Genomic DNA, 15,489 nt, shown 5'->3' on the forward strand with positions numbered 1-15,489 from the left:
ATTATAGCAACAGAAGCAGGAGTAAGGGAGAAGAACATTCATTAGTATAGTTGCTCTACCTTTTCAATTTCTGTTTCATGTGCTCCCAGTAAATAATCCATTTTATAGTGCAGTATAACTTCCATTCATTCTTTCTCTCTCTCAATCTCATTTTCTTTTCAATGGTATGGAATGGTTCACGAAAATATTAAACCACCAAATGTGAAGCACTCTCATAAGTTTTTGATATTGTTGGATTTCATTCCATTTAAATCAAGTTCATTGAAAAAGTGCAGGTTTGCTGACCAGTCACATTGGTTCTAGCTACCTCCTCTAGCTATGTAAGTAAGTCCAGGCTCTGTAGTAACCTATCCTAAAGCTTGTTTTCCTCATTTGCGGAATGTGATTAATAATAAATATCTCCTTCATAGGTTTGACTTTTATTATTAAGTCAGATACTACCACTGGCACTATGCTTGGGTATTGGTTTTCAGTATGTTGCTGTTAAGTGCTGCTGAGTCAGTTTCTGATTCATAGCGACCCTGTATAGGGCTTCCAAGGAGCGGCTGGTAGGTTTGAACTTCCAACCTTGTGTTTAGCAGTCCAGTGCTTATGCTACAGCACCACATCAAAATTCCTTTTCATTTCAGTATGAGAATATTATTTTCGTAGATGTAACATAGTGGTTACGAGTCAGGCTGCAAACATCAAGGTCAGCAGTTTGAAACCACCAGCTGTTCGTTGAGGAAAGATTAGACTTTCTGCTCTTGTAAAGATTTACAGCCCCGGAAACCCTATTCAGGGTTGCTATGAGTTGGAACCGACTCCACGGCACATCCCCCAGTGATGTTTTGACTTTTTATCATTATTATTATACGTTATATTTTGTTATTGCTGTTGGTAGATGCCATTGAGTCAATCTGGAATCATAGGATACTATGTAACATCAGGAAGTGCCCCCTAGAGCTTCCTTAGCAGCAGCGTTTGCGGAAACAGATCTTCCTTCCTTGCGGTTTCGTGGGTTCAAGCCACCAACCTTTCTGTAAGCAGGCACGCACTTAACCATTCACACTACCTTATGAATTCTCTTTTAAGTTTTGGCAATCATCAATTTATATGTAAATATAACATCCTATACATGTCATAGATTATAAAGTTCAGTGTACTTCTAACTTTGTATCAATTACTGTGGGAGAGAAAGGTAATGAATATAAGTAGTCCATACTTTTCCCAGGCATCAAATACTCAATATTCATTTCTTGTAGGTTAACTTTGAAGACTTTTTCTTTAGTACTGATTTTCCATGATGACTAAGGGTAGAGAAATGATGTCATTGGCATTTCATTTATTTACTGTAAGGTGACATATTTGACAGTGTCATTCTTCTAACTTAATTTTGATGAAAATCATCTCATCTGTTATTAGTAAGAGAAATAGGAAGACAAATATCTGGCTTCCCTTACTCGTAATTTGTATACCAGAGAGAACTATATTAACTAATAAAAACACAACCAAACCCATGGCTACTGAGCTGAGCCCAACTCATAGCAACTCTGCGTGGGTTTACAGGCTGGAATCTTATAGGAGCTGAAAGCCTCCGCTTCCTTCCTCAGAGCAGCTGGTAGGTTTTAACTGGCGACCTTGTGATTAGCAAGCAGTCCTTATGCTACAGCAACATTCATTACATTATTCAACAGAAACTAAAATATGTTGTCTGCTTTTTATGAATTCTGGGTTGACTCCTCAAATTACTATTAATATCTAAGCCAGTTGCTATCAGTTCCATGTAGTTCCTGGTGATGCCATGTATGTCAGAGTAGGGCTGGGCCTTATAGAGTTTTCCATAACCAATTTCTCAGGAGAAGGTCTCCAGGTTTTCTTTCGAGTTACTTCTTGGTGGACTAGAATCTCCAACAGTTTAGTTCGCAACTAAGGGAGTTAAAACATTGTACTGCCCAGGGACTCCACTGTTTCCAAAAGTCCTAGGTTTTCATCCTGTGTATTTTATGCTATGGTTGTTGTACACGGTCTAGTCCATTGAAGCTCATAGCAACCTTATGGGAGAACGGCCCCATACGTTTCCCCTGGCTGTAAATGTTACAGGGAGTCTGGTATAGGATAAACACTGGACTGCCCACTGCAAAGTTGGCAGTTCCAACCCACCAGCTGCTCTGGGAAGCAAGATAAGGCTTTCTACTCCTATAAAGGATTTACAGTCTCGGAAATCCATTCAGGATCACTATAGGTCCAAATCAACTGAATGAAAGTGAGTTTGTGTGAGAATTGAGTGCAGATGTTTACAGGGATAGATTTGCCAGTTTTTTTTGTCTCCTTGAGTGACCTTTTGGTTAGCAGATAAACACTTTAACCATTCACCCAGACCCCTTCTTTAATTACAGATGCAGCTAACTCTTTAATGAGAAAATCCACTATTACATAAAACTTTAAACAAACAAAAAAGCATTAACATTTTTTTAATGTATGTGTATGTATGATAACTGTCTATCTAATGGAGTCCTGATGTGGCACTGTAATGTAGGTACTGGAATGTTAACCACAAGATTGGCAGTTCAAACCCACCAGCCAATCCTTGAAAATCCTCTATAGGCTCACTGTGTCAACAAAGGAATCCTGGTGGCACCGTGGTTAAGGTGCTTGACTACTAACAGGAAACGTGTGGTGGTGTGAATCCACCAGCAGATCTATGGGAAAAGAGATGTGCAGTCTGCTTCTGGTAAAGATTACATCATTGGAAACCCTATGAATCACTTCTACACTGTCTTGTAGGATTATTATGAACCTGAACAGACTTGATGGCAATGTGAAGATGGCATAGGAACAGCTAGTATTTTGTTCTCTCTTTCATACGTAAGATCACTATGGGTCACAATCAACTCACAACACCTAACAACAACAGCAATTGTGTATCTCCCTAGGAACAATATTGTCTTATTCCTTCTGGTCTCTGTGTTCCTATGCTGTTGCTGTTGTTAAATGTCATCAAGTAGATTCTGACCCATAGCAACTCTGTATAGGGTTTCCGAGGAGCGGCTGGTGAGCTTGAACAGCCAACTCTGCAGTTCAAACTGACTTTGCTGTCCAGCATATCAACCCTCAGCGCTGCACCAGGACTCATAGGAAGTTAGAAATCATTTGTTTATTATTGTTGCCATGGCTTATCAGGAATCTGAGCATATTCAAATACACCAGCCTGGAGAAATCATACCATCTGCTCAGTAGGAGATAAAGTGATGCCGTTCCCCCAGGTAGAGTGAACAACGGTGGTCTTTTAATCACTCAAGAGATTTAATTTTTCTTCAATAGAAAGTAATCTTGCTTGCTTTCAACCTCACCCCCTCTGAGTCACTGAGTCCTTTTCTCTTATATTTTTACTAATTTAAATATGGACCTTTATAATCACCACATTTGCCATCAGCATCAACATTTCAAAAAGACATCTTCAGAAAACCCACTGAGCATACCATACTTGTTTCATTTTGTTAATTGAATGGTTTTTAAACAACCTCATTACCTGCCCACAGCACTTAGAATTTTCCTATTATAAAGCTATCCTTTGCAGTGTTTTCTCTGCCAACCAAGAAAGCTAGGGTAAGTGAAAAAAAAAAAAAAAAAAAAAAATGCTACTAGGCTTCCAGCGCACACATGCATGGATTTATTCTAAACAAAACATGTTTACATTTGTTTCTGTGATTATTGGATAGCTGCAGACAAGTTCTCTCCGTAATACACATGACTTAATCTTTAAATAGAGGTCCAGTGAAAACAGTGGCTTCCCTAGGGATCTGTTAGGCCAATTAAATTCAAGACAGAGACATCAGTTCAGAAGGTTATGGTGACTGTGTTTCAGGGTTCCAAATTGTTTACCTTCATAAATGCTCTTGACGGACACAGGATATCATGGAGGCTTATTATGAAGAAGTTTTAAGAAAACTGTGAAAGACAAGGCCCCTTTAGCCTTCTTTGCATTTCCCAAACTCAATGAACATTTAAAAGGCACACAATTAAAATCCCTGGAAGATGCTAAAACTGCCATTATGATGAAGTTTAAATTAGAGAGTGCAGAATTCTTCAGGGAAGGGTTTGGGTGATAGAAACACTGCCTTCAGAAGTATAGGCATCTAGTTGATATGTGGAGATAAAATAGCTTCACATTTTGATATTTTTGTTTAATAATTTCTATTTACCATTACAAGATTCATAGTCTGTCAGAGCAAGAACACCTGTTTTGGATTCTTCCTCTCCTATCCACCACCACCACCACCACCACCCCCAACCCCAAGGAGCTCTGGTAGTGTAGTGGTTATGAATTGGGCTACTAATCTCACGGTCAGTAGTTTGAAACTACCAGCTGTTCCACGGGAAAAGGTAAGGCTTTCTGCTCTTGTAAAGATTTGCAGCCTCAGAAACCCGACGCAGGGTCGCTATGAGTCAGAACTGACTCCATGGCACATAGCAACAACAACATCCCTCCCAACCCCACCTCCGGAAACATTCTGTCTGCTCCAGTACTCAGGATAAGAATTATACAGATCAAGGCAGAGGATTGGGAAGGACGAAGAAAAATAAAAGGGAAGGAAGTACCACAAGAGGAAAAACTATGAAATTTAAATAAAAGGTACAAAATTGATCACCTCTGTTCTTTGTCTATCCCTGGGCTTCTGGGTTAAAGACACATGTGCAGTCAAAATATAGTGCAAGGGAGAATACCCCAGCACGCCCTCTTCTTGTCACAAAAGCCAAATGTGAGCCTCAGCTGGTTCTGTCCAGGGGTGCTTCCTCCAGGGAAGGGCATAGAACAGGTCAAGAGCAGTGTGGTGGGTAGGTAGCTCCAGCTCAGCAGAGGTGTGTAGTAGCTGGTGATGTGGGGACTGGTTTCTGCTCACCAGAGGGCTGCCTTTCCTCTCGTTCCTATGTTTTCAGCCCACAATGGGAAAAGTGAATGAAAAATTACTACTTATTGAATAGCTGTTATATGCCAGGACTCCTGGTGTGGCACTGTAGGATAAGTACTGGATGGGGAACCACAAGGTCTGTGTTTCAATATCCCCAGCCATTCCTTGGAAACCCTGTACAAAGGTTGCTAGGAGTCAGAACCAACTTGCTTGTACTTAGCAACAGCAACATGATATGCCTGGTTACTACAGTGTAGTGAATTACTTGATATGCTCTTCTGCCGATACTCTGTAGCTTTCACCAAATGACGAGTGGCAGTGGTGGTGGTTATGTGCCATGGAGCCAGTCCTGACTCACAGCGACCCTCCATAGGGTTTCCGAGGCTGTAAATCTTTCTGGGAGCAGAAAACCTTCTCTTTCTCCCATGGAGCAACTGGCACTTTCAAACTGTTGACCTTATGGTTAATAGCCCAACTCTTAACCTTCTATGCTATTGTTGGCATTGTTAAGTGCCATCGAGTCAGTTCTGACTCATAGCAATTCTCTATAGGGTTTCTGAGGAGCAGCTGGTGAGTTTGAATCACCAGCCTTGAGGTTCAAACTGACCTTGTTGTCCAAGTAGCCCCATACTATGCAAATGTGAGGTGTTTGGGACCCATCAAGGAGATTGAATAGCTTGCTAATGATGTAAATAAGGTACATGCTGTCCCTGAAGAGTGGAAACATGGAACCCTGACAGGGGATTGGTTAGTTTGACTACTGCCTTCGGCTTAAAATAAGCTATCTCTTAAGCAGGAATGGGGATCCTCTAGAAACAAAAGTCAATAGCAGAGTGTATCCTTTGTTCTACAAGATTCTTGAGATGAGTCTCCTCAATCCAGGAGACAGAGCTCTGTGACACCAGAGATGAGAGAGAAAGGGCAGAGATGTGGCAACAGCAAAGGCAGTTTGAGTATATTGGTGTGTGGCACAATGAGGGATTAAAGGACAAGCTGTGAAGTAAGATAGGCCTTGTATCTAGTCATTTAAACAATCTACTTAAATTCTCTAAATACCAGTTTCCATACTATTAATAGGGATAATCATAAATCTGTATATTGATTGTGACTGTTATAATATTATTTGTTATTAGGTGCCATTGAGTCCGTACCAACTCATAGCAACCCTATGCAAAAGAGAACAAACACTGCCCGATCCTGGGCCAACCTCACAATCATTGCTAGGCTTGAGCCCATTGATGCTGCCACTATGACAAGCTATCTCCTTGGGGGTCTTCTTCTTTTTCTCCAACCCTCCACTTTACCAAACATGATATCCTTCTCCAGTGACTGAAGTATGAAAGACAAAGTCTGGCCATCCTGGCTTTCAAGGAGCACTCTGGCTGTACTTCTTACGACACAGATCTGTTTGTTCCTTTGGCAGCCCTTGGTACTTTCAATATTCTTCTCCAACAACTCAAATGCATCACTTCTTCCATGATCTTCCTTATTCACTGTCCAGCTTTTGCCTGCATATAAGGTTATTGAAAATACCATGGCTTGGGCCAGGTGCACCTTAGCTGATATCTTTGCTCTTCAACACTTTAAAAAGGTTTTATGCAGCAGATTTGCCTAATGCAGTATGTCATTTGATTTCTTGATTGCTGATTCCATGAGTGTTGATGGTTGCTCCAAGAAGAATGACATCCTTGACAACTTCAATCTTTTCTCCATTGATAAGAATGTTGTTTATTGGTCCAGTGTTGAGGATTTTTGTTTTCTTTACATTGAGATGCAATCCATACCGAAGGCTGTGCTCTTTGATCTTCATCAGTAAGTGTTTTAAGTCCTCTTCACTTTCAGGAAGCAAGATTGTATCATTTGCATATTGCAGGTTGTTAATTAGTATACATACTATGGTGTAGCAGAAGTCTGAAATGCTGGAAAACTTCCTCCTGATTGTAGAAATATTTTAATCTTCTTTTCTGTTAACAGGTTTTACATGCACCACTTAAAATCGATAAACACACCCCTATAAAGTTTTGTTAGTAATCTGATTTGTATGTAAACAGAAACTGAAGTCTTCAGCCTCCATGGTGACTTCATATAGTAGAAGTATAGTCACATGATTGAGAATCATGGCTTTAGATTCAGGGAATCCAAAAGGCTTTGACTGACATTTTTCTCAATCTATACTGCCAAGGAGTATCAGATCCATAGCCAACAGTCTCCTTTTTCAATGGTGGTGGTGGTACGCCATGAAGTCATTTCCGACTCATAGCAACCCTGTATAGGGTTTCCAAGACTGTAAATCTTTACGGGAACAGAAAGCCTCATCATTCTCCTGCAGAACGGCTGGTAGTTTCGAACTGCTGACCTTGAGGTTAGCAGCCCAACTCGTAATCACTATGCTACCAGAGTTCCTTTATCAATAATAACACATTATTCTATAGAATACACTGGATTCACAATTCATTCAAAAGTGTAAATAGAAGTTATGCTAAATTACACTCTAAATTCATAGGAAGTGAGACAAAAAGTTTTTGAATATCAGAGTCAAAATATTTCCTCTATATTTGTTGTTGTTGTGTTAAGTACTATCGAGTCAGTTCCGACCCATAGCGGCCCTGTATAGGGCTTCCTAGGAGCAACTGGTGAGTTTGCACTGCCAATCTTGCACTTCAAACCAACTTTGCAGTCCAGCGCATTAACCCAAAGAGCCACACGAGCACTCCTCTCTACATTTAAGATATGAAAAAATCATTATAATGTACATAATATGCATACATTATGTATCTGTTCACTTATTAGTTAATACACACACAACATGTCTAATATGCACACCTATAGTGATCCCATATGATAAAGTAGAACTGCCCCATAGGATTTTCATGGTTGTAATCTTGGTGTGGCTCTACAGGATAAGCACTGGACCACTAGGTCAGTTTGAATCACAAGGTTGGCAGTTCAAACTCACCCGCCAAACCTTGGAAATCATACAAGGTTGCTATGAGTTGGAACTGACTCGATGACGCTGAACAACAACAACAAATCGTTACAGCAGCAGACCACTAGATTCTTCTCCTGGAGCTACCTCGTAGGTTCAAACCACCTGTCTTTCAGTTAGCAGCCAAGCACTTATCCATTGTGCCTCCTTTTACAAACTGTTGTTATTGTTGTTGTTGTGAAGTGCCAATGAGTCCACCCCCAACTCACAGTGACCCAGTATAGGGTCTCTGAGCAGCAGTTGGTTGGCTTGAACTGCTGACCCTATGGCGATCAGTCCAGTGCTCATCCTACAACACCACAACAATGATTACTGCTTATTGGATGTCTCTTTGCTGTCTAGTTTTAGACACATTCATTATAATTTTTGATATAACACTATGAGACAGAATTTAGTCCGACTCCTGTACAGAGGAGGATATTGACTACTTGGACAGCAAATAAATTGTAAGACGTTCTGTATTTGCTCAGGGGGAGAATCATGCCTTCAATTAGGACTCATCCCTGATTCTTCTCTCTGATGCAAGCATCTCAGGGTTCCTTTTGCACCTCCTCTGAATATCAGACACCTTTAGATTTTAACGGACAACCAGAGGTATTTCCAAATCTCCTCACTCTGTAACTCCCCCAGTCTCATACCCTCCAAAAATATACAGAAAGTAAAGTTAAAATAACTGAAGAGCAATGCAATATGCACTTCTAGTGCAGCTCAATTCTGATGGGCAAACGGCCTGCACACCTGAGACACACAAACAAATTTGGTCTCCTAATTAGTACCAATGGGTCTCTTTTCCTCCGATTACAAAGATTAAATCAATTCCTTCGTTCCAATCCATCCTGGCGTGGTGCTGAAAGATAAGCACTACACAGCAAGGTCAGTTTGAACTGCAAGACTGGAGGTTGAAATTCACCAGCTGTTCTACAGAAGCCCTAAACAGAGTCTCTATGAGTCAGAAATGACTTGACCGCACTTAACAACAAACAACAACAGTCGGTTCTTTGAAGAGTGTTTACATCAGAAGTTACACAGGTTTGGGTCTCTATGGTACACTGACAAGTGATTTTCTGCGACTCTTGCTGCAGAATCTCTGCTATGACACAACCAAGACTCCATGCTCGCCTGGGGTCTGACTAATGATTCCTCTTGGAATGACCCCTTTGTAATTCAATCTTAGGAGACTTGTGTGGGGTCTGGACCCTGCTTTTAACTAGCTGTATGGATGTAACTTCTCTGTGCTTCACTGAATCATTTATAATCTACCTATTATCACTTCCTATGAGTCGGTACCAACTCGATGGCACCTAACAACAACAACAAATTATTGCTTGGAGACCTGGTGTAGTGCTGTGGGCTAATGCATCAGACTGCAAATTCGTTTGAACTGCAAGGTCAGTGGTTCAAGCTCAGCAGCTGCTCCTTGGAAACACTATACAGGATCGCTATGGGTCGGAATTGACTCGATGGCACTTAACAACAACAACAACTATCTCTTGGAGTCCTAGTGTGAAGCTGTGGGTTAATGCATTGGGCTGCAAAGTCAGCTTGAACCACAAGGTGAGTGGTTCAAGCTCACCAGCTACATGTAGGTATTCTGATTCAGGTTCACTATGGGTCAGAACCAACTCAATGTCACTTAACAACAACAGTCTCTCTATAAAACGAGTCACAGTGGCACAGTGGTGAAGTACTCAAGTGCTAATGGAGAGAATGATGGTTCAAACCTACCAACTGCTCTGCAGAAGACAGATGCTTCAGTTTACTTCCATAAAGATTACCATGTAGAAAACCCTACGGGGTAGTTCTGCTATGGGGTCACAATGAGTCAGAATCAACTAGAAAACAGTGGGTTTGGTTATGTTTTCTCTATATATAAAGGAGCCCTGGTTGCATATTGCTTAAGTGCTTGACTGAAAAACAAAAGGTGGACTGTTCAAACCCACTCAACAACATCATGGGAAAAACAAAAAGCAAAAACACAAAATAAAACAAAAAAAACTAGCCATCTGCTTCTGTAAAGTTTATAGCCTTGCACCCCATAGAGGGCTGTTCTCTATCCCACTGAGTCTCTATGAGTTGAAACAGACTCAAGAGTACCCAATAAAAGCAACCATGTCTTTCGAAAGCCACATCTACATTTCCTTGTCTGTCAGTTTGTCATACTGCTCTGACTTGTGTACTGCTGTCATGCTAGAAACTATGGCATTGATAGTTCAAATACCAGCAGGGTCACCCCTAGTGGACAGGTTATAGTGAACTTCTAGACTACTACAGACTAGGGGGAAAGCATGATACTGTACTTCTGATAATGAGTCAAAGAGAACCTTACGGATCACAACAAAACACTGTCCAATATAGTGGCAGCAGATGAGCCCCCTAGGTGGCAAGCTACTATAACTACAACCATCACAACAGTGGACTCATGAACCAATAACCAGAAAGACGGTGCAGAAACACACACTACATTATTCTTTTATGTAAGTTGATCATAAGTCAGAGCTGCCTGGACATTATTAAATAATAACATAACTATTTGTCTGTCATTCTGTTTATCTATCTACTTTGTGGTTGTTATTAAGTGCCAGCAAATTGGTTCCAATTCATAGTGACCCTGCATAGGGTTTCTGAGGCTTTAAATCTTCCCAGAAGCCTCATCATTCTGTTGCAGAGTGGCTGGTGTGCTGGAATTGCCAACCTTGTGGTTTTGGTTCACAGTTCAGAGCTTATCATATGGAGACACTGTATTCCCGTCTCTGTATCTATCTGTTTAGTTATCTATCCCTATTTGTATAATGAGATGATATAAAATACTGTGTAAATCATACAGTATGTTTCATATTTAGTGATGGTGGTATAATTGCTAACCAGGTTCAGGCTGATCCAATCAGACAGTAGTGTACACACACACACATACATACACACATGATGCCCCAAGGAATCGAGAGCTCTCAAGATAAATTGATCTTACTACTCACTTTAGAGTTCCAAGTCAGCAAAGACAGACTCCATTTTGATCTTTATAAGGGTGTAAAAAGGTCAAGTATTGACTTAGGTTTCCAAAACCTCTCTGCTACACACACACACACACACACACACACACACACACACACATACACAAATGCCCTTCTGAAAATATATACTGCATTTTTCTTTCATTCAGGGTTTCTGTGTGAAGCAGAAATGGTTTGAAACTCACGGGATGGCAAAGATAAAATGCTCCAACTTATAAATGGAGCCTAGGATCGATTTTAGTTGTCCCTGTGACCTTTAATACACAAAATAGAAAGTTCTATATATTGCACTAAAAAACATACCAGAAATGGAAGTAAAGCAATTTAAGAGCTTTAGGCAATCCATATATTAAAATATATAGCATATTTTCTGTTGATTTACATAAGTGATGTTGTAGCAAAGCACTTTAGCACAGACAGGGAATACTGTACACAGCACCAATCCTTTCTTTGTAAGAAATAGGAGACTTTGAACTCATCTTCCCAGAGCTTAATTCCCTCCCTGCTACTAAATGACGTGTTTCCAGAGACCCATCAGCAATATCTCAGTACATTTTAGAGATGTCTATGACACTGGGGAGAAAAGAATTTTAGATCCTAAGAAACCTTACCTAATCTTCATAATATATTCATCTTGCGTGGTACTTACACAGACAATTGTTGTTGCTGTGTGCTGTAGAGTCAATTTCAACTCATAGTGACCCTGTTGTTATGAAGTGCTGTAGAGTCTATTCCAATTCATACCTACCCTGTATAGGGTTTCTGGGGAGCGACTGGTGGTTTTGAACTGCTGATCTTGTGGGTAGCAGTACAGTGCCACCAGTATTCCCATAACAACCCTTGTAGTTAAGTGCTGTCAAGTCATTTCCAAGTCATAGAGACCCTGTATAGGGTTGCCAAGGAGCAGTTGGAGGATATGAAGCACCAACCTGTGGTTAGCATTCCAGTGCTGATTCTACAGAAGTACACCAGGACTCCATAGGGACCCTGTATAGTAGCAATTCCTAAATAACTATTACTATTATGTTTGTAGACACATTCTATGCTTAATTCCAACATTTTCATCACTGAGTTTGTACATTTTGCGCCAATATTTTGTGCATTTTGAATTATTTCTGGATTAGGAAATTCATTAAGAGGTATAAAAGACATTGAGTCTATGGACTTATATGTTGAACTTTATAATGGAATTATTAGATACCAGAAAGAAGAGCAGAGCACAATAAAAACCAACTCTTCATTTATTCATTTTTTCATTATTCCTTTAGTTTTTCAATTTAGTGTTCTATCAATTTAGTGTTTTTGGCAAAATATCAAGTAATAGTTGGCAGACACAGTTGTTGTAGAACTAGACAGATCTTGTTTTGAAACCCAGATATGATTCTTCATAACTGAGAGTCCTAAAGCCTGTTATTTAATCTCTACAAATCACATTGGTATGTAAAGAAGGAATAACTACTGCAAATAGACTTGGTATTGTGCTGTAGGCACACACAAGGTCAGTGGTTCAAACCTATCAGTCGCTTCTTGAAAACTCCATACAAGGTCACTATGAGTAGCAACTTGGTGACACTTTTAACAACAACTACAAATAGTAGGAATCAACTAAATGGCAACTAGCAATACCAATCTCCAAAGGTCCCTATGACAAACCAGGAAATCCTAGTAAATGACTTTTACTCTTGCCAGTTCTTAGTAGGAACCCACTGCCACTGCCCTGACGTCAATTCTAACTTAGTGACCATGCAGAACACAGAATAATTATCTCACAGAGCTTCCAAGAAGTCTTAGTGTGGCGTTGCAGGATAAAGGACAGTACTGCAAGATTGATTTGGACTATAAGGTCAGCAGTTCAAATGCACCATTTCTCCTGGGAAACACTATAAGGGTCCCTGTGAGTCAGAACTGACTCAATGACACCAAGAGTTTTCAAGGCTGTAAATATTTATGGAAGCAGCTGCCATATCTTTCAACCACAGAGTAGCTAGTGGATGTGAACTGCCAACCTTCCCTTCAGCAGTTAAGAACTTAGCCACCGCTACACCAGAGCTTCTTGGAATTAAATTAATTAATATCTATCAAGAACCTAACATATTACTCATCATATGACAAAATGCAATAGAGAGATAGCAACTTTTTTATTATTATTAATTCATTAGAATTTATACAACTTTTCCTAAGGAACTATGAAATACATAAGGCTTTCTAGTAGTGTAGTGGTTACGAGTTGGACTGCTAACCTCAAGGGCAGCAGTTCAAAACTACCAGTTGTTCAGCAAGAGCAAGACTAAGCTTTCTGCTCCTGTAAAGATTCACAACCTGGGAAACCCTGTACAGGGTCTCTATGAGTCGGAACCGAGTCCATGGCACAAGACCACTGCCACCATGAAATACATACAATTTCCCTGGATCTTATTTTAAAGAACTGTCTGGTAAGACTAATTCCAAGCTCCAATTTTTTCTGACCTGCTCCTTACAGGTGACTCTTGTGTGCCAATAACCATAAAACCCTAACCCAACCCAAACCATTGTCATTGAGTAGATTCCAGCTCAACTCTAAATCTCCAGCTAATTTTCACCTTTCAGTTTTTCATTCTAACTCCCACCGAAAAGATGATAGAGCCAATGAGATGCAATAGTGTTGGTCACTTACACGTTAGTTAAAATGAGAGTATAAAAGCAGATTTGGATGGAAGGCTGGAAGAGGAGCATACAGACACTGAAGGTCTGAGTGAAAGATGCATGGAATATAAAGGCTGAGCTCGAGGGTTTGAGCCACTCGTTCATTTGATCACTTCTCTGTTAAAAATCTCAATAATCCATATTGCCCAGACTGAGGTAGAAAAGAAAACAGAAATCAATATTTTAGAACTTTTATTGTTATGCCCTTCTCTTTCATTTGAAAGTGTGTAATTTCCCTAATTCTAAGTATGTATGTAATGTGTATGTATATATAAAGAAGCATCTTTTCATTCTCTATTCAACAATATTTATTGAACCCCAACTATCTATGAAAGATCTCTGGTAGCATAGGGGTTACGAATTGGGCTGCTCACCTGAAGGTCGGCAGCTGGAAACTACCAGCTGTTCTGCAGGAGAAAGATGAGGCTTTCTGCCTCCATCAAGATTTGCAACCTCAGAAACCCTGTGCAGGGTCACTGTGAGTTGGAACCACAGAGTCCCTGGTACTTAATAATAACAATTATCTATGTACCTTCAGTAGCAGTAAATGCATTTACCTCTTACAACGTAATATTCTAGAGGAAAAGACAGACAATTAACAGACAAGTAAACTCTAATAAGTTTAAGATGATCCTAAATTTTGTGGATAAAAGGGAGCTGGGGAAGAGGGTGGAATGTATTTTTACATTGGTAGGGAAGAGTTCCCTAATAAGGTGACATTTGAGCAGAACCCTGAGGCAGTCTGGGTTGACTCATATGGCTGTGTGGGGAAGGAAGGAGACAATTCAGGCAAAAGAAACAGTCAGTGCAAAGTTCCTGAGTAAGAAGCAGACCTGACACTTTTGAGAAACACTGGAGATTTCTTGCAACCTTCCTGAACATTTTTAGCCATTGCTCTAGGTGTCAAAATAGCACAGGTGATAAACATTCAATATACTGGTTGACATGTCCTTCTATTCTAGATACATTCCATGGAACACTCATTTTGAAAAGTATGTAAAATGACATAGAGGTTAAGCTCTCAGTTGCTAGCCAATACGTCCATGGTTCAAATCCACTAGCTGCTACTTGGAAGAAAAGTGTGGCAGTAGCTTCAGTAAAGAGTTACCACCTTGGAAACCTTATGGGGCAGTTCTACTCTGTCTCATAGGGTCTCTCTGAGTCCAAATAGACTGGATGGTGGGGGCCAGGGGACAATAGATTCCACTAACATTTATTTAAGCCTTCGGCTGTGCTGACATTGAGTTAGAAGCTTTCATGTACAAGCTTTTAACACTTCATGACAGAGTCATTGTCACAACCTCCCTAGTTGTTCTGGGTCCACTTTCTCTATCCAATTATGGTAGTTTCTTCTCCAAGTCCTGGTGTGGCACTGTAGGATACACAATGGACTACTAATGCAGGGTTAGCAGTTCAAACCCACCAACTGCTCCTCAGCAACCCTATATAGGGTCACTCTGTGTCAGAACCAACATGAAGGCACCTAACAACAACAGTCCATCATGAAAGAAGCTCTGGTGGTGTGGTAGTTAAGCACTGGACTGCTGAGTTTAAGGTGTGTAGTTTGACCCCACCAGGCAATCAGTGGGAGTCTGTTTCTGTAACTATAAGAGCCCTAGGAACCCAATGGGAACATTCTGCACTGTCCTACAGGATCTCTATGAGTCAGTATTGACTTGATGACAATGAGTTTAGATGCAGAATCATTAGTTATGATCAATAATCATTTACGCAAACTGTGGTTAAGACAAATGTAGAAAAACTCAAGTCATCTGCTCTTTGGCTGTGTGACCAAGTGCACAGGTTGCTGGACCTCTCTGATCTTCTGTCTCCATACTCACAGAATGGAAAGAGTGGAATTTTCTACAGGTATATCATTGAGCTACTCTGACCTTGGATTGGGAAGCTCTTGATGAAGAAT

At 40.4% G+C, this 15,489-nt stretch overlaps 1 protein-coding gene across 3 annotated transcripts in view; it reads right to left on the reverse strand.

Annotated features, from left to right (window-relative positions):
• LRRC4C (leucine rich repeat containing 4C) overlaps positions 1-15,489 on the reverse strand; it is a 269,415-nt gene that overhangs the window by 166,719 nt on the left and 87,207 nt on the right. The window contains exon 2 of one of the 3 annotated variants that reach the window (XM_006865020.1): positions 6,447-6,451. The exons of the other annotated variants lie outside the window; for them this stretch is intronic. The gene's annotated coding sequence lies outside the window, so the exon portion shown is untranslated. The remainder of the gene's footprint in view (positions 1-6,446; positions 6,452-15,489) is intronic. 3 annotated transcript variants of the gene reach the window in all.

The sequence above is a fragment of the Chrysochloris asiatica genome, unplaced genomic scaffold (genome assembly GCF_000296735.1).
Source record: "Chrysochloris asiatica unplaced genomic scaffold, ChrAsi1.0 scaffold00075, whole genome shotgun sequence".
Lineage (NCBI taxonomy): Eukaryota > Metazoa > Chordata > Mammalia > Afrosoricida > Chrysochloridae > Chrysochloris > Chrysochloris asiatica.